This window comes from Chenopodium album, chromosome 12 (genome assembly GCF_948465745.1).
Source record: "Chenopodium album chromosome 12, dcCheAlbu1.1, whole genome shotgun sequence".
In the NCBI taxonomy this organism is placed as follows: Eukaryota; Viridiplantae; Streptophyta; class Magnoliopsida; order Caryophyllales; family Amaranthaceae; genus Chenopodium; species Chenopodium album.
In genome coordinates, this window is record NC_137845.1 from 20,680,584 (window position 1) to 20,701,671 (window position 21,088).

Here is a 21,088-nt window from a genome sequence, read left to right on the forward strand (position 1 = left end):
CTTTTTTTTTTTTTTTTTTTTTTTTTTTTTTTTTTTTGGTGCAAAAGGGGGCAAAGCCCAAAAATAGAAAGAAATAAAACCGAAAAGTAGTAATTGATGAGTGTCATTTATGGCACTCATTTAGCTTTATTTTGGATGATTTTTAGTCGTTTTTATAGCCTTCTTTATGTCTTTTTCTCTAGTTTTAGCCTTTTATTCTTTAGTTTGTTCATTCTTAGTTGTTTTTCCCCTTTTCTTGCATTTTCTTAGTTTTTATTGCTTTTCTCTTTTATTTGTTTATTTTGCTTTGTTTTTAGGAGAGAGGTGGTGTCCAAAGCTGTAACACCTTATAAATTCCTTTCCTTAAAATACCTGTTTTGCTCTTTTTAAAACTCAAAATAGGAAAATCTAAGACATTACCGCCACCGTGAAAACATACCACATAATATTTAATGTTGAACCCATTTTAATATACCTCGGTATCAAAGACACCTTAAACGCATAATGCGCCAAAATTCCTATCCCTCGGTGTTAAAAACACCTTAAGTGCACTAAGGCACCAATATATAATTTATTCCTCGTCTACATAGACACTTAAATAGCTCATTCTTCATTCTTATAGCATCAATAAAAATTATATGAAACATAATAAAATTCCTTTTCAATATCCCAAACCAAATTAAACATTTAGTTTAATTAAACATGCTCACTATCATGCCAATAATAAAAGTGTGGTTCATATACAACATACCAATTTAATTATTCCCAATCACTAATCCATTACAAATAATCCATGCTTCATAATTCAATCACCAACATCAACCAAATAACAAATTCCAATCAAAATCTATCATGATACTATTTGGAATCAATTATTCAAAGCCTGTAGACATCTACTTTTGGCTTCCTGTCCCGACAGGAAGTGCTATGACGATAAATAAAACCATCTTTGTGTTGGATCAATGAGAATAATGCTTATCGACAACTAATTGAGCCACAAAATGCAAAATATCTATCCTAATCCAAAACAAAATGAATTAAAGCCCAAATTAACTAAGCCAGAGGTTAGGCGCCTAGGTTAAAAATTAAAGCTGTCGCAAAAGAATCCGCACGTATCTCAAAGAGTCGCATTGGTCTGGAGCGCGCAAGTCACAAGGTTGCGTGTGACACCCAGCGCAACGTCTAGTGATGCGCTTGTGGAAGATTCAGAAATTCATAAAATATAAAATTGAATCTTACCATAATACAGTGCGCAAGACATCCAGTTGCGCTGCCCGTAGTAGCGCATCTATATCACTTGCGCTGGGCTGTCACACGCAACCCATTTAGATGCGCGCGACACCTGCTGCGACATAATACTCGAAACCCTAAATGCATCCATTCCCTATAAATAGAGGCTTAATATGAGGCTCAAACAGACAGAAATTGACCCGAAACACTAGCAGAAACTTTGTGAACTTGTGTACTCTTAACCCTCTTGTCCTAAACACTCACTGAAAGGAATGGTGTCCTTCGAACAAGTGTATTATTCTGATAGCGGGTTCAGAATTATTAGAATGCTAATACACTCAGTAAGGTCAAGTGATCGGAATGCCTGGGTGGAGGCCGCTTCCGATCAGTAATATTAATATAATTAATATTACAGCTTAATCTTGACTGAACCCTTCAGGTCACACCCAAGCAAATATATGCGAACCAACTCGACGAATTAATTTGGAAGAAATTAATTCGTCGCCTGAGTGTTAAATATTTAGACGTCGGTAATTCGAGCTTAGAGCGTCGAAACCGATCGTCAGAAGTCGAGTCTAAAATGATAAAAGACGAGACGCGCAAAATAATAATAAATCGACCATATTCCCAAAAATACCCCTAGCATCGGTGTGCCCCAAGCATTCGAATGCTAGGGGCAAGACGAGCTAGCGCACCGTGCTAGCAGCCCTGGCCAGCCGCGGCTAGGCACAGCAACAGCCGTGCCGTGCCACGGCAGCAGCCGCACCAAACCGTAGCAGCAGCCGCACAGCAGCAGCTAGTGCGAGCTGGGCTCGGGTCAGGTGCGGGCTGGCTGCGGGCCAGGTGCGGGCTTGGGCTTGGCTCGTGGCTTGGCTCGGGCCATAGGACCATGAATAAGGGGAAGCTTGGAATATGGGAGTAAGTGGGAGATGACATGTGGCACAAGGAGAGTAATGAGTGGGGAGCAAGTATGGTCCCCTACTCTCCATGTGGTCCTCACCAACCCATATCACATGGTAATGCCACTTGTAGATTTATTATTAGTTTGCAATTTTAATTTAATTTAGCTTTAAATTAATTTGTGGAATTTCATGATCCCACATTGATGGGATAGAAATTCCCACTCATACTTTCCTCTATAAATACCAACTTTGGGATTTAGAGTAGAGTGCTTGAGTGGGAGTTAAAAAGAGCATTCCATAATTTTTGGGAAAACTCTTAAACTCACATAACACTCAGGTTTAGGTCGGACCTTGCTAACCCCAAGGTAGTAGACCTTAAAGTTGTGTTCGCCCATTTGTGGGTGGATACCGTCGGAGGCGTGGCGCTTGACGTGCTAGTAGCTTTCAAGTAAGAGCCCCGGGTTTTGGGCGAAGCTCGCTTCGAGGGTAAGATTCGTTATCTTTTCTTTGTGAATATTTATTTATGCTTTGTGATTTTAATTATTGCGAGTGGTTCCTTGGGAGGGGTTCTTTCTGCGGTGAGTCGGACTCACCAAATTCTGACCAGAAATGCCTTTTTCGAGGGGTTTTTCGTTTTTGACGAAAAATTTTAAGTCTTTTCTAACCTTGAAATTAATGGCATAAATTGTTGATTATATGGTTGATTATTTGCATAATTTTCTACACTTTTATGTCCCCTTAAAGCACACTTACTTGGTAGTATTTGATGCTTAAAGGTTGATTTATTTTCACATAATTGCAAACTAATTGCTTTTTAGTGTGAAAATTTTATTTTTGAGGCTTCCTAAGTGTAAAAGATTCAATCTTTATTTGTGATAAGTGATTGAAACTTTGAAAACCACTAAATTCCATGTTATTTTGAATTGAACCTTGTTGTTTTAATCATTTTGAGTTGATTAGAAACATAAAGTTTCGATTTTTGTGATAGAAATTTGGTAATCTTCATGTTGGAAGATATAATTTTCAAGGATTCACAAATTTTAGATGTTGGAATTTTCATTTGAACATTAAAATTCATATTTTTCCAACTTCCCTTTACTTTGTCAAATTCTCAAGTTTAATTTAAATTGATTAAATTGAAAGTGAGAAATTGCCTCAATTTTATTTTGCACCAAGCTAAACCAATTTAATTAAAGATGGTTCTTGGAATTATTTTGGTTATTGCACTTTGAAAATTTTATTAAGTTAGACTTGTTTAAAATTTTATTTTGCTCACCAAATTAGTTCTAAAATTAATTTAGAATTAATTATTTTTGTCTCGCGAAAAAAGGGATCAAATCCCAAGGTAGTGGCACGCAAAACGAGGCAATGCACCACCATGGCGAGCCGGGATGCACAGCAGCCCGCATGTGGCTGCCATAGTGGTTGCGCCGCCTCAATGGTGGGCCACACGTGCGGCAGCAGCCACGCACAGCAGCAGCTCACGCGCGGCAGCAGCAGCCACGCGCGTTTGTGCTGTGGCAGCGGCTCGCGGCCGTGTGCCGTGGGTCGTGTGTTCGTGGTCTTGGCATTTGCGTATGCTTGGTGCGGTGAGGTGACTAGCCGTAGTAGGCTTGAAGTTAATTATTTTGCCGTTTATTTATTTTAAATAATTTTGTTCATTTTAATTAAAATTTGGGAGGCTAGGCCTCGGGTTTTGAGCGGCATTGGCAAAATTTCATTTTGACAAGTTTGGGTGCTACCGACTTAATTAATTGGATTAATTAAGGAAATGCGGAATTTAGTGGGAGCTTCAATTATTAATGACATAATTTATATAATCGGTTAAACAAATTTGACTAGTTATAATTAGGCGTGTTAATCGGATTAACCACCTAGATTAGTTACTAGTGCGCTCGTTGTTTGAATGCATTTTACTTGTTATTTTTGTAAATTGCATGGGCCATTCACAAATAGTGAATGGATGAATGGAATATATATATTCTCTTTCTCTCACAGGTTTTATGAAATGGCAACTAGTGGGACCCGACTAGGATAGTAAATACGGACTACGTGCCGTTATGTATTTTTGTAAATCTAAATACGGTCTACGCACCGTTAAGTATTTTTGTACTATAATTCTTAGATTATTCCTAGTTATAGACTCTAGTTTTTGCATAGTTTGGTTAAGTCTTAAAGACGGCGTATCTTGGAAGACAAAGCCTTGAAATGCAAATGAAGACCTTTTGAAGATATGAAGATTTCAAGGGGTCATGCTAGTTGCCAATATGCATCTATTATTTCGCTTTATATTTTATGGTTATATATATGTGTGTGAAATATTCGTTAGATGCATGTTTAGGTTTTCTTGATGTTGCGATGATTAGTTAAGTTCGCTTAAAATCAACCAACATAGAAATCCTAGGTCCCTAATAATATTGAGTAAAACTTGCCTTTCCAAAACAACACTTACTAACCGGACGATGGTGATGGTAGGCTACGCTAAAGCGAGGTGCCATCACTCCTCTAAGGGGCATAAGGCACACCGGGTGTGCACGTTGGTTTTGGTTTAACTCATCGGTATGAGTGAGGAGTCCTCACATACCGTGGCAAAAGAGATACATCGTCAAAGATGCATTAGATGCGACGATTGTCTAACCAAGAGTGGCTTAGAGCCATTAGCAAGGCAATGCTTACCGAGAAAATTGAGTGTTTAAGACAAGCCAAAGCATGCTTAACCACTCTTTGTTTCTTCGGATCTTGGAATCGCCTTATTTTCGCCAAATAGGGACAATTTTTATGCGTAAATAAGACGTTTAATGATTGAAGTTTGCATGAATGCTATTAAATTTCAAACTTATTATGTTCTTGATAAATGGTTATACTTTGCACTTATATTCATAGTACTCTAAATCAAATAATATTGTTTCCATGATTGGTAAAGGAAATCCTTGAGAATAGTTCTCAAAGACAGGAAAAGCATTTCTAAAATACAATTCTCATAAATGACTTTTATAACTAAGTCCGAAAGGACGGTTGGACATCATGTAATCAAAATACTAGGTAGTTTTGAGAAAACATGAGGTATTGAGTTGAAAACGCAAGATTGTCAATGTTTGACAACCAACGTATCTTTTCGCATCATACATAATTGAGTAGGACTCATTGATGTAGTAATTCGAGTAAGAATTAATGGAAAAGATGGAACTTTGTTTTATGGCGCACTAGGTGCTTGATTATTCCTAACAAAGTATAAGAGTCAAGGTACTTAAAGAAATGATTCTTAAAGTAAGATTATGAGATATTGTATGATAAGAAATATAGGAAAGAAGGAACGAAGAAAAGGAATTAGATTTCATTTCAACTCATGAGTTCATGTTATTGTAGTTTACTTAGCAATTCGTTATCTTCACAAGCATCGGATACTGCTTGAGTGTTCCACTATGATAGTGACCTCAAACTATTGAAGTTAAGCTAAGTTATCGACTTACAAGCTTAGAATGAAGCAAGAAGAGCTACATCAGTTGTAAGGTCGTATGTTTTGTTTAAAGACCTTTTAAGCAAAAGGCTGGAACAAGTAATGGTTATTATGTTCCATAATCAGCAATTGATCCGTTTACACACGGAAAAACTCACATTCAAAATAATGAGAAATAGTTGCGAGATTTATTTGAATGGCATGGCTATCCAAGCGTTGAGTCAAGAATGCTTGATTATAAACAAACATTTCCCTAACATGATAAACTCACTAAGCTTAAGTTATGGGCTTGATTTGCGTTCCAAACATCTTTATAAATGTCACATCAACAAGAACGTACTCAAGGCTCTATTAGATAGGCTCTTGATAGTTGCTCGAATTGGAATCGTTCTAAGACAAGAAAGTCTTACTTGTTGAAACCGATAAAGAAGAGAGCTATTGTTCTCGGTATAGACAATTGATTCCGAAGGCTAAAGAGGATTCAATTACTTCAACGTTTCACAAAGAATTTGAAAGGATATGGCTATATTCATCAAATGTGAACAAACTTGACTTGAGTAGCTCAAGAGTTCAGTGAAGTACAGAATTGACTTGGCAAGATATCAAAACATCTAGATTAGATCGAGCGATGTTTGCTTGAGCCTAGCGTGACTATCTCAAAGTTATGAATGGAAAATTTCATAAATAACTCCACAAAGAACATGGTGTGTCTTCACGGAGACCTCGGTGTCATTTGAAAATGACTCGAACGATGATGGTTCACAACCCTTCCTATAAAATTCTTAAAGATTTGCACAAATGACTAATGTTACACTAAACAAAATGTCGAAGCTAAGAAAGGACGCCATATTTAGTTATAGATAGAAATAACTTCTAAAAGTCTTTTCAAGTATATGTCTAAGGCTCTTAGTCTCAGTGGGAGTTCACTAGCTCAGTGGGAGCAAAGTGGCTCAGTGGGAGCTAGGTGACTCAGTGGGAGCTGAATGGCTCAATAAAGACTAAGATAGCTCAAGTAGGAGCTAACTGTTTGTTTCACAACGAACTTTTACCCAAAGACAATATACATGTCTCTTTGTAAGCATTCAAGTGAGACTACATGTATTACCTCCACATCCTAATTGAGAACAAAAATTGTTTGTTGCTCTAAGTAGTGTCTTTTTGGAAAGTAACACGTTTCCAAAACGACAAGTAGGAGGAAAATGAACTCGATGACCATCGAGCTTAGCAACAAACTAGAACTGAGAATTTCGTAAGACCTTAAAGGACTTCATGAGAATGCTTGATCAAGAATACTCAAAAGGACTTTACAAGTGCCTTAAAAGAGAATTCATTACTCACAAAACATTAAAGATGTTGGAGTAAGATCAACATAACAAAAGGGCTTTGAAAGCGCCTTAAAACTCAGTGTTTGATGCAATTGCCCCGTATAGGTATAGAATTCACCAAAGGCTTGGATTGAATCCTATAAATTTTCTATTAAGTTAAAAATAAACCTAAGACTTACAAGCAAAGGAATAATGTCTTGTAAGATAGCTACGACAAATCCAAATTCCGAATAATGGTTAAAAGCCATGAAAATCCGAAATAGACTTCATGTTTGAAAATCATGTTTGAAACTTGATTAATCTGCATGAAAGGTGAAAGACCCATCGATTGCAAATAAGTTTTCAAGGAGAAAAATGACAAATGTGGAAATGTATATGCATACATAGCTAGGTTGGTTGAAAAGGATATAATTAATTTCAAGGAGTTGATTTTAATAAAATCCCATTCACCAATCGAAATGCTCAAGTCTTTTCGTGATTGATCTAGCAAAATTGCGCATATGAAATATGGCAAAATAGATACCAAAACCGCCTTCCCAAAATGGAATTTTGGAAGTGACTATGGAATAGTCTAAGGGTTTTGAAAATCTAAATAATGCTAGATTTGAAAGCAAGCACATGGAATCCGTCATGGGATTAAAGAAAGCATTGCATGAAGAAATTGGAACGTGTTTTCTCATAAAGTTAATAGGAGGATTGACTTATGGAGAAACATAGAAATTCTGATGAACAAGAAGTTTAGTGGGAGCAAAAGTAATGGTCCAACAAGATGTTTACGAACTCTATTGTGAAACAACTATCAAATGCTAAATGCTTAGATTTGAAAGTATTTTCGACAATGGACCGAGCTAAAGACGATACTTAGTACATGTTGGGAATTAAGTTCTATGGTATAGACTTAATTAAAATGTTTAAATGAGTAAAGGAAATTACCATGTTAAACATGAAGGAATTTGAAAGGCTTTCGACCCATATGTATGAAGCTAAGTAAATGTTTGAACTAAGTATAAGCTAGGCTAAGTACTAAATCAAACAAGAAAGACTCTAGTAAGAGACTTTCAATCATATCATATAGCGAACAATTTGGCAAGACTCAGTGTAACTGTATGAGCTAAAGGTCACATGGATGGAATAAAATTGAGAATCATTCTAGAATTAAATCCATCATGTAAGGCTATGATATGGAATCGTCAGATGACTTACATGCTTAGAGAATGTGAAGTACGTATATAATACCAATCGACATTCATCTAAGTATTAGATCATTAGATTATAGTCAAGAACATCCAAAGAACTTAGATAACTTGTAGGATGAAGTTCTTGACGCATGGAAGCAAATATAATTTGAGTTTTGATGTTGCAAGCATAAACCTTAACAAGGATTAGATCCTTAGCAAGGAAACCATTTATAAGCACGAGGCAAGAAGCGTTGTGGCTTGAGAATGGTAACGTGGATGTGCATCCATGTATAATGTGCGGGAATTTAAGGAAAATTTCCATGATCACAAGTGATTAGGGTATCCCAAATCGTTGTGAGTCGCTTGGAGTAAAACCCAAGCAAAGCATCATCGAGGAGTCTACTAAAATATATGTTGAGAATATTGTTGCCTTAAAGGCAATAATAAGATAGATGTTAAATGGAAAGGTTCGTTGTTGAACATTAATGATTGTAGGTTGTCAAGTAGAAGGTCTCAAATCATGAAAATGAGTGGGAGCCATTGCTTGGACAATAAATCCCAAATCACATGTAATCCATTAACACTCTCAAAATTTTATCATCTTATTATGGAAATGGTGGATAATGAAGATGCTAAGGTTTGCAAAGTAATTATAACTAAACCTATGCAATAACTGAACGACAACATTCATAATTGCATGAAAGAAATCAAGCATATCAAATATGAGTGTGATTTCTATGAATGTTTTATGAAGAGTACTACTCTTAAAACATTTGGGAAAAACCATTTATCATAAGATAAAACATTGTGAAGTTTCATAGTGGAATAAAATATTTATAAATATTCCACAAAACTATTTAGTTGTGGTTTAGAATTAAATAATGAGTCCATTTGATTTTAATAAATATTCAAAATAGGGTATCAAGTCAATGGCTTGGATAAAGAAACACCTATTAAGTGAACATTGAATATTTTAATCGAAAATTATCCTTAATCAAGGTCATATTTTGTGGACGAATAATGACCATCAGAGATTTGTGTGTAGTATGATTTGTAGCACCGTTTCTTGTGCTATGAGGATACAAATCATTTGCACCGGTATTGGTTTAGAACCATACTGGATAGACCTATGAGGATACTTTAAGAGATTTAAAAATCGTCATAAGTATTTTCTCATTATTACTATCGGAACTCTTTTCCTTTGACCATGAGTAGTGGGAGATCTCTTGTTTGAGTACAAGTCCGCTTTGGTATCCGCCAAACGTCTGCCGTAATTGGGGATTATAAAGACGGATATCGGGCGAGTGAGTCCTCTTAGTAAGAGAAGCTACATTACAAGACTGGAAATGTCCCCCTACTAACAATAGGGAACATGTCTTGTTGTTTACAAGGCCTCTCGAAGAGCGAGACTGTGAAAAATGCATGGCCGTGCTCAGATGGATTTTAGAAATCATCTGCTTATTGACAGTCAAACTCGGATTTCGAGAAACACTTCTGGACGTAACAGAGATGACTAGTAATCTTACTCTGTAGTTCATGAAGAGACATAAGATAAGGGCTATACACTAAATGCACACTTGTCCGGAAGGACAAGTGGTAGATTGAAAGGAATGGTGTCCTTCGAACAAGTGTATTATTCTGATAGCGGGTTCAGAATTATTAGAAAGCTAATATATTCAGTAAGGTCAAGTGATCGGAATGCTTGGGTGGAGGCCGCTTCCGATCAGTAATATTAATATAATTAATATTACAGCTTAATCTTGACTGAACCCTTCGGGTCACACCCAAGCAAATATATACGAACCAACTCGACGAATTAATTTGGAAGAAATTAATTCGTCGCCTGAGTGTTAAATATTTAGACGTCGGTAATTCGAGCTTAGAGCGTCGAAACCGATCGTCGGAAGTCGAGTCTAAAATGATAAAAGACGAGACGCGAAAAATATTAATAAATCGACCATATTCCCGAAAATACTCCTAGCATCGGTGTGCCCCGAGAATTCGAATACTAGGGGCAAGACGAGCTAGCGCACCGTGCTAGCAGCCCCGGCCAGCCGCGGCTAGGCACAGCAACAGCCGCGCCGTGCCACGGCAGCAGCCGCACCAAACCGTAGCAGCAGCCGCACCAAACCGTAGCAGCAGCCGCACAACAGCAGCTGGTGCGGGCTGGGCTTGGGCCAGGTGCTGGCTGGCTGCGGGCCAGGTGCGGGCTTGGGCTTGGCTCGTGGCTTGGCTCGGGCCATAGGACCATGAATAAGGGGAAGCTTGGAATATGGGAGTAAGTGGGAGATGACATGTGGCACAAGGAGAGTAATGAGTGGGGAGCAAGTATGGTCCCCTACTCTCCATGTGGTCCTCACCAACCCATATCACATGGTAATGCCACTTGTAGATTTATTATTAGTTTGCAATTTTAATTTAATTTAGCTTTAAATTAATTTGTGGAATTTCATGATCCCACATTGATGGGATAGAAATTCCCACTCATACTTTCCTCTATAAATACCAACTTTGGGATTTAGAGTAGAGTGCTTGAGTGGGAGTTAAAAAGAGTATTCCATAATTTTTGGGAAAACTCTTAAACTCACATAACACTCGGGTTTAGGTCGAACCTTGCTAACCCCAAGGTAGTAGACCTTAAAGTTGTGTTCGCCCATTTGTGGGTGGATACCGTCGGAGGCGCGGCGCTTGACGTGCTAGTAGCTTTCAAGTAAGAGCCCCGGGTTTTGGGCGAAGCTCGCTTCGAGGGTAAGATTCGTTATCTTTTCTTTGTGAATATTTATTTATGCTTTGTGATTTTAATTATTGCGAGTGGTTCCTTGGGAGGGGTTGTTTTCGCGGTGAGTCGGACTCACCTAACCCCAACACTCACCTCCTTAATACTTGTTACTACAGTGGAGGTTCCCGAACAAGAAGGAGTCCATAAGTGTTCTAAATGAAGATCTAGCAAGGAGAAGTGGTAAATTCCCAAGCACTTAGATTAATCACCTTTACCTTTCATATTTAAATAACTTTTAATCAATTAATTAGTGTTGTTTGATCACTTTAAATGAACTTTTAATTAATTAATTCCACATAGTATCTTGTGTTAAATAAAGAATAGAATTGAATAATTAATTTTTGATTGATCACCTAAGTCAAGGAGAATCTTGTTTATTTATTGTTTTTTTTCATGAATATTGATTAAATAAGAATAACGACTTTTGCAATGTAATTCCTACATGATTGACGCGTGTAAATAAATCAAATAAATTAGTTTTTAGGTATCATGTTGCATATATAGTTTGGTGATGAAATTATGTTGAAGGAAGAGCTAGTAGAGGCCGCGCTAGGGCTAGAATAGCGATTCCCCCCCTAAAAGGAACGTTAATTTAGTACCCTCGCTCCCAAACTCATTTCTGGTACACGTAGACCAATTTGGGCATGGGTAAACTTACGATTTGTGCTAAATATCCCTTGAACTCTACTTGGGAAAAAGGCATGAACGAGGTTTATGAGTTTTCTTAAAACTCATTGGCGACTCCTACTTGTTTCTCACAAAAAAGCGTAATGATAGGATCAATTCTAATTAAGGTCCCCCAAACAGTCAGGAATTCAAATCCTAATACACCCTAAAAAGTGTAAAGTCCTAGGCTTTTAAAGGGCCATGGACATTTAAAGAGAAGGATCCCCTACGATGGGCACACCCTCCTTAAAGTGGCGACTCCGCTGGGGAATTAGAGGTTACAAGATTAGTTCTTAGTTATGGTTCAAGGTTTCCAACACTAGGTTACCTATGGGTTGTAACGAGAACTAAATTTGGATAATCTCTAGTTAGAGAGCGAGACTTAAACGCATAATATCTTCCTTTTCACAAAAGTAAAAGCCAAACAAGCAACATTGCATCATGCATAATCATAGCACACTTTAACCATTGGGGATTGGCTCATTGACTAGGGGTTGCCAACACTAGACTTCTATCCCGAAATCAATAACAATCATCCCACCCATATCGTGAACAAAATGTTGGGAGGGCTATGTCATGGGTCAACACGTTGAGTGATTGATTCGTGCATCGTCCCTTAAGATATGGTACCTTTGGACACCCAAGCCTTGACCTTAGAATAACATTTTATGCTTTGACAATTCCTTTTATGTGCTTATGTGACTACATGAATAGGTGCTTATTATGTGCTTCGTGTCTAATCTAATTAATTCCAACTTGTTACCTAGAGATATTAAAAAAAAATTCTCAAAAAAAAAAGTGCACTTCGATTTTCGCAAAAAAAAAAAAAAAAAAAAAAAATCGAACCTACCAGGTGGCACGCGCAACTGACAAAGTTGCGCGTGCCCTCCAAGCGCTAGTCTAGGAGTTGCCCGCGGCCCTTTCTTGCAACTGTATGTCTTGCGCGCGCCCACTGTTCAACGTTGACTTTGACTCGTTATGAGCAATGTTATACGAAGAAAACGATATTAACTTTCAAGGTTAATCGTTAAGTAGGTGCTAATAATATCTCTTTGGCTAACCATGTTGTCTAACTTAGTTGTTTCTTTTTAATTGTTCTTCTTTTTGTTTTTTTTGTTTTTTTAAAAAAAATCTTTAATCTTTTTTTGTTTTTTTTAAAAAAAAAAAACCAAAAAACATGTCTTTTAATCGTCCTTTTCATTCCCCCCCCCAAAAAAAAAAATATAATAAAAGTCTTTTATTGTCCTTTATGCGTTTTTTCGCAAAAAAAAAAAAAAAAAATTCCATAAAAAAATGCTACTCTTGTAGTTGCATTTTCCACCTTAGCGTAAGATGGAAAATTGCACGCGATGCTATTTTCGATTATGATGATTCGTTTACGTACTTTATAATCGAACTAATGACATTACTCCTTATAAGGTTTGTCATTAGAAGTTCGCAACCCTTAATAGGACATCATCAATATTCCCATTCTTAAACGTGCCTATTTTCGTGTTCATCATTTTTTTAGTTGTAATTGATCAACCTTGATTTAAGAGTATAATTTATTTACCTCTTCAATGGTTTAAAAAGAAAATCCCGAGAACCTTACTTGGTATGATTGCCTCACACGAAAAAAAAGAGAAATAGAACGAAAAAAATAATAAAAAAATTGTTCTTAAAAAAAAAAGTATGATACAAAAAATTATTATGAATGATAAAGCCAAGAAAATGATTTAATTATTCCTTGGATTTTACATTCGGAGGCCATCATTATTTTTAAGCAAATAGTAATATATTATCCTTTAAAGATGAGCAATATGAGAATCATAATAAAAAAAAACGATAAAGATCTCTATTGTAATATAAATGATCAACAAATACCATATTTCTAGTATATTGATCATTTTAAGGAATGCAGTAAGGTTGACTAATTTTTCTAAAAATTTGATGAGCATGTCAATCCAACTTTCCCTTTCTTTCTCTTCTCCCTTTTTTCAAAAACAATTCACTTCAAGTAAAATCCTTAGATGATTACCTTGTTGAAGTCAACACAAATCATGACATTCCATTAATGATTGTTCATGAATTTTTTGACATTCTTCATCTACAAACTTGCTTAAAGTGAATTCGTATTACAAGGATTTAAAAAAAAAGAAATAAAAACAATCATTTTGACATTTTGATCGTTGTTTGAATACTTGTCAGAAAAAGGTTTAAGTGAACTCGCTCAATTTCTCGTGATACACATTACTTGATCGTCTTCCACATTTGCATACTAGTCCAATCATGGGTGACAAAGCAGCATTGGAGAAACTTAGAAAGGAACTCCAAAACCTAAAGGCCTTACAAGAAGAAGAAGCCCAAATGAAGGCTCATAAAAAAGAAATAAAGGCTAAAATAAAAGTAGAAAAAGAAAAAGAAAACATTCTGCAAGAAAAAGCAAGAGCTGAAAGAGTAGAGGCCTTGGAGAAACTTGTCCTACGAGCTAGCTTAGGGAATAAGTACTTCAATCATGAGCTTGCACCACAAAAAACTAGTGGCAACACTCTCCCAGAAAAGTTCTTGCCTACGGATTTACCAACCTTAAGGTTACAGACAATCCTAGTTTCACTTAATGAGCTTTATTGGAATTATGGCATTGAAAGGGGTTGAACATAGCTTATATGCATGTAGTTTTCCTCTTTCATTGGACCTAACTGCTAGATCATGGTTCTATAACCTCGATGCAAAACAAACTTCCACTTGGAGTGACGTTGTAAAAGTGTTTTTAGCCCAATATGGAGACAGCATCGAGCTCACAACTACCTTGCGTGATCTTGAATTGCTTAAACAAGAGGAAGAAGAAGGCTTTATTGACTTCTTTTCTAGGTGGCGATCAAAGGTTGCTCTTATTTCACAAAGACCTCCCAAAGTTCATAGACAATATGTCTCCACCTGTAGGGAATATTTCAAGCATCCCACACTTGAGCCCCACTGTGATCATACACTTAAGCATGGTGGCGTCCAAAGGGAAGGAAGCTAGAGTAAAAGTGTCGCCAACAAGTTTTAGGAACTTGTAAACCGTTCACAGGGTGAAGGTTACACCCCTTCACGATCCATGAGATCACTAACTCCATAGTGGTCTGGAACCATGACTGGAAGTTCGGGGATGAAGGTACAAATCCAACCTAAAAGAGATTGAACCTGCCTTAATAATAGGCCACTACTTTATTCTTCTCATATTCATGTGCGCTTTCTGACTAACATGCAATCATTAGGTCAACCCTAAACCTGTTTAATCTATGTTGGTTGAATTTAATGCACAAACAAAACTATTATTGGTGATCACTTGAATTATAATCAGATTAACCTAAACATGATTATTAATTATCTTATTGAGCGTGATTACAAGTACTAATTCCCTTTAAACATGCATAAAAGGCGTGATCAAGCAATAACAATAATAATATATCAAACAACAATAATAATATTGACAACAATCATCATAATAATAATAATAATATCAATAAAGAATAATAATAGCAAGATCCTAGGCGTGATACTAACAAGATTAATAACAAATCCTAGCATGTCACTAAACATAAAGATCAAAGCTTTATCCCTAACATGATACTAACATGATATAAGGAAAGAATAGGAAGCATCATAGAAACATGCATAATATTAGAAATATTAATTATTAGCCTAAACATGATACTAGGAATCATAAAGACATCCACACATGATAATAGGAATCAAAATAATTAAAGCATGATTTCTATATCAAAATAACAATTAAAATTACTTACTTGGATGCCTCGTATCCCTTTCTAAATAAAAAAATTCACGCGTTAGTAACTTTAAGGAAAATATTAAATAAAAACAATTAAATTATCAACCTTTCACGTCTAGGGCGAAGGCAACTTCGAACTTGGCTAGGTGTGTCTAGAACTCGTGAATGTGGAATTTTGTGGGAGGTTTAGAAAAAGAATAGAGAGAGAGCTTCTAGCTTTTAGAGAGAGAGAAGAGAGAGATGATTGTTGAATTGTTGATTCTTGATGATTGTTTGAAACGGAGGTCTAGGACCCTATTTATAGAAAAAATAGTCCGAAAACGATAGAAAATACTCCAAGTTCTATACGGAATAAAACTGGCATCTGTCGCCAGGCGACAGACATTAGCGCCAGGCGACAGACATTGTCGTTTGGCGCTAATTAAAAGATAAAACGCACTTTGTACGGGATCCTCTTCTTAATATGATTAAGCAGCAAATTTCGTGTTTATCAAATCAGGTTTATCATAAAACACTTTATTTTATTCCAAATAAAACTCTTTAAAATAATAATTATCAATCCTAAGACTATTAGGATTTAAAAGAACCTTCTAAATATTCTAGAAGATTAAAATTAATCCTAATAACTTTAGGAATAATAATTAATAGGCCCTCCTCTCGATCATTGGGCCGCATATAAAAATCATTTCGAGCCCAATTTAATTTAAGCCATAAATTCCTCGTTATTCATCGGAATTGGGCTTATAATATATCGTTGGAAAGCTCTTTTCTAGCTCGACCTAACTACACTATTATTGGACCCTTATCATGGACCAAACTAAATTGGACTAGCTATTTTCATAAATAGAGTGTAAGAAGAAATATTTTCAAAAACAGAAAGAGAGATTTTTTAATAAAAACATCCACATCACTAGACTTTTCACACTTTCACTTTGTTCGATAATCAAATGACGTGAAAGGTATTCATCACTGGGTTTGGTTTTGGAGAGACACATTTGGGTGTCTACACCACCATACAAGTGCCATTTACAAGACCTTGGTTTAGACATATTTCAGAAAGTCTATACCCTGGGAACATTAATTGAAAGGGACTTGATAAATGAAACCATGAATCATATAGATGGACTAGATTTTTAGAGAGGATTTCACCTACGTTGGAAACGGACAAAGCTCAAAGACGCAATCTCAAGAAGTTGTCAACAATTGAAGATGTAGCACCCTAGGTCTTGTTTTGTTTCTTTTATTTTCTTTATGATGGACTAAGAGATTCATGCTGTCAAATCTACTTATTATGTACTCTCATTAATTAATGAATAAAAATTATATTTTCAAGTACGTTCATCTTGTTCTCTTTTCAATCTCTTTATTGTTATTAGCTCGAATTGAATAAAACATATACATGCAAATAGGCAATATAAAAAAAGGGATACATATTCAACACTTTAAGAATCTTGATGAGCTTTGGCTTACAAGATGTATTGAATGAAAAGAGGCCCATCTGTTGGCCCACTAAAAAGAGATATGATGATTATACCAACACAGGAGGCAACTTGAATGTAACACCCCGTCTAGAACAGAAGGCGAGACGTTAGCGGAAATAACGTCAAGACGGAAATGTCACTCTAAAGATTACTAAATCTAAAGGGAATAAATAAATAATAAAAATAAATAAAATAAATTGATCAAAGAAAACTTTGAACGAGGCGGAACAACCTCAAACCGACTATCCCAAAAAAAAGGTAGTTTAAAACATAACAAAGAAAGTCTATAAAACTTCCAAGCTAGGAACAAACTAAGACTCTGCTCTCAGCCCCGACTCAAGAGGAACTATTCTTCACCTTCAAATAACATTTAGGTTCCACAATTAGTGGGGAGTTACTAGCAGTTCTCCCAAAACTTGTAGAAGCACAAAGCTAAGCATAGAATAAATCATAGATGCAGACAAATAAATAATACAACATATATACATGTCAAGCAACGACTTAATAATATAGACAAGAAAAACATGATGAGATACATGGATAGGAATACAGTTCAAACATGCAACATGATTATAATACAGAGCATATTAAAAATGTAAATATATTACCACAAAATTTTAGAGTAAGAACAATAATAGCACCTAAAACAGAACGATAAACTCATATAAACAATAATTAACACTTTTTAAAGATTCTTTAAAAAGATTAAGAAAAAATTCATGTCTAGACTTAAGAAGACCTTCTCAAAGTAGTAGTAATTTTAAAATAGGGAAATTTAACTTTTCGAAAACTGAACCATAGTGAGGCAAGCATATAAAATATGAACGCCGGTGAATCCCGCAGCCCACCACCAAAGGTTTGTCAGGGTGAACCTACGATTCCGCAGCCGTCTGCGTTTGAGAATGGCAAAACTCCCAGTTTTCCTACTCGAATTCCGCAGCCCGAGTAGTTCCGGACGACAACAATTAACCTAGGAAATTACATCTTGAATTTCGCAGCCCAAGATGTTGGCATGTTCTAACCATTGAATTTCGCAGCCCAATGGTTGTCTTACACTAACGAATCATATAAAACAGTAAAAATAGTTCTTCAAAATCATCCAAACACATTTAGGGAACATCAACCCCAACTTAAAATACTGCAGGTCTTTACTTCTAAGACAAAAATTCATCAAAAATCCTTCAAAAGAGTTTAACTTCAAAATTCTTTAAAGTATACAAAAATCATTTATATATCACAACAAGGTGTCACCATTATTGTCTGGATTTGGGTACGAAGCTAATTATAACTAAATATCACAATACACTCTGTACACAACCCTTGGCGAAGCGGTGCTAAAAACAGTGTTATTCTACTTTAAAGCACAACAAAGTCGACAACTTACTTGACATTTTAAAACCATTTTATTATAGCATAAGAATAAATTATATAAGATGTATAAGAAAATAAAAATCATTAGAATGCATGATTTGAATTAATATTCACAATTACATACTTCATGCCAAAATGATAAAATCAAATTATGACATATTAAACCACATATTAGGTGTAGACACCCAAATGTGTCTCCCCATGATGAGTGTCATTTATGGCACTCATAAGGTAGTCTTTTAGGTTATTTCTTTCCCTTTTTCATGCTTTCTGCTCTTAATTTTGGTCCTTTTTCCTTTAGTTTCTCCTTTTCCTCTTTTCTTTATGATTCTCGTGTTTTTTTTTCGTGTTTTCCTTTATTTGGCTCTTTTTCCCTTTTATTTCCTTCCTTTGTTTACTTGTGTAGGTATTGTGAGAATCACCTTGGCAAAGGATTCAATTCGGAACCTCAATGATCAAGCAAGGAAGAAGCATTTGGCTAGAGAGGGCTTAGAGAGGCCTTGGAGAGGCCTCGAAGAGGTCTCCAAGGCAATTCCAACAGGCCGCGGGCGCGGGCCTTCTTGCCGCGGGCGCGGGCCCAAGTTGCTCTAAAGTGCCAAAATCTTGGCAGGAACTTACCGCGGTTGCCCCGAGGGCTCTCCGCGGGCGCGGGTAAAATGGAGAGGCCGCTCCTTTCAGAGAGACCGCGGCCCCCCTGATCAGTCTTTGGGAGCAGGGGATCAGCCGCGGGCGCGGAAATCACTACCGCGGGCGCGGGTCCCTGATGCCGCGTGCGCGGGTACTGCCCAGATAGCCCGCGGAGGGTTCCGTACACATTTCTCCGCGGGCGCGGGTCTATCGGGAGAGGGCGCGGGAGCTGCCGATTTCTTCTTAGCTTAAAAATAGAATTGTATTTCCTTTTTGAAACCAACTTTTTGATAATATTTCATTAGCTTAGTTTTAGAGAGAGAATTTAGAGAGAAGTTAAAGAGAAGTTCTTGGTTTTGGATTTGTAACTCAACATTTGATCAATCAAGTTTGGATTTCTTCATTTTCAATCATCAATATTAGTGAGAATCTTTTCCTTCTTTCATCTTTTACTTAATTGCTATTTGATTTATGCTTGATGCTTGGTTTTCTTTGGATTTGAGTTTGATATTATTGAATACTTTGATTTCTATTAGATTTTGATATAGAATGATGATCAATGCAATTTCTAGTTATTTGTTCTTGAATTTCACCATGATTAGTGAGTAGATTAGTTGCTAGGGAAAGGGGGAAGCATGTTTGATAAATGAAATTGCTAGTTGATGCTCTTTGATTGATTGATTGATTGATTTGTTGCAATTAAATTGGTTGACATAGTTTTGCATGAGATTGATTAGACTAGGATTGATCACCCCATAAGATTAATCTAGATTGCATTGCAACTCTTAATGACATGAACAATTGATTTGAAGGTTGCTCTAATTGATTAAGTTTGTTTGTGATTCTTCTTGATTTGCCTTTCATAGTGACCACTAGATTGGCCTATAAGGGATAGCATTTGAACTCTCTTGATTGATACTATTGTTTGTCCATTGCAATACTTGAATTAATTGATTGAGCTTTAAACTAGCATTATCATTGATCTTGCATGTGGAACCTATATCCTTAGTGTTTAGACCTTTGATTACTTGTTAAACTTGTTTTAGTTCACTTTAGTACCAACCATAATCTCAATTTCGTCTTCGAGGTAGCTTGACTTAGACTTTAGTTTTCATCATTGCATTCCCTTGGGATCGACCCTTAACTTGCCCTGTATTCATATAAGGTTGGTTAGGTGTTTACAAATTTAGTTTGACTTGGGGAAAGGGTAGATAACGACATGCATTTTCCTCTTGTCAAAATTGCGCCGCTGCCGGGGAACGCTGTTGGTGCTTAGGTTTTGTTGTTGAGTCTACTTCATTTTATTTGAAAAATACAAAAAGATTTTTTTTCTTTAGGCTACACTTGTAGCCGTGCTACTAATATTTTCTTTGAGTTTTGCATGCATAGAACCCGTGATCGTTCCATGGTTCCCCTTGATCCGGAAATTGAGAGAACTCTTTCAAGAAGGAGAGTGGCTAATAGATCCTTGGGTTATAGTTCTTCGAGCGAAGAAGAGATTCAAGAAGAGCAAGGCATGGGTGAAAATCCTAGAGTGGCCTTGAAGGAGCTTGGAGTGCCCGGTGCATATAGGTTTGAGAGCGGCATAGCTTCACCTACTACACCGGCAAATGACTTCGAAATTCGGCCGGCAATGATCACTTTAATTGAGAGGAGACAATATAGTGGGGCTAAGAATGAGAGCCCATTGAACCATCTTAAGGAGTTTGAAAAATATTGCAACACCATCAAAGTCAATGGGGTTTCTCAAGAATTCATCCGCCTCAAGTTGTTCCCCTTCTCTCTCATAGGAAGATCTTTGGAGTGGCTAGACAAAGAGGTGAAGCCCAACTCCTTGAGAACTTGGGACGATGTCACAAAGGCCTTCTTGTCCCGCTTCTACCCTCAAAAGAAGATGGCGGAGGCAAGAGCCTTGATTCAAGGGTTCAAGCAAAGGCCAAGTGAAAGCCTTTACGAAGCATGGGAGAGATTTAAAGAGTATCAAAGGGAGTGCCCTCACCACGGAATCCCAACATACCAAGTGATCCAAATCTTCTATGGCGGTTTAAGTCCCCAAGGCAAGTCATGCCTTGATGGAGGGGCCGGGGGCCCTATCATGAACAATATCGAAGAAGAAGTTGTGGACATCATTGAGAACGTGGTGACATACTATAGGGATTGGCAAGATGGGGAGATGGACTCTTCAAGCAAGCAATCTTCATTGTACTCGGTGGACCATCTAAATGCGATCAACAACCTTTCCTCCCAAATGACGAACTTGGGAAAGGAGGTGACCGCAATCAAAGCTAAGTTGGAGAGCACTTCTTCCTCTTCTCAAGCTTCGAATCTTCCCTCCCAAT

The 21,088-nt window shown here is 36.8% G+C and overlaps 1 pseudogene; it reads right to left on the reverse strand.

The window, feature by feature from the left end:
• Window positions 1-20,657: 20,657 nt before the first annotated feature.
• On the reverse strand, window positions 20,658-20,756 carry LOC145573475 (small nucleolar RNA R71; annotated as a pseudogene).
• Window positions 20,757-21,088: the final 332 nt, after the last annotated feature.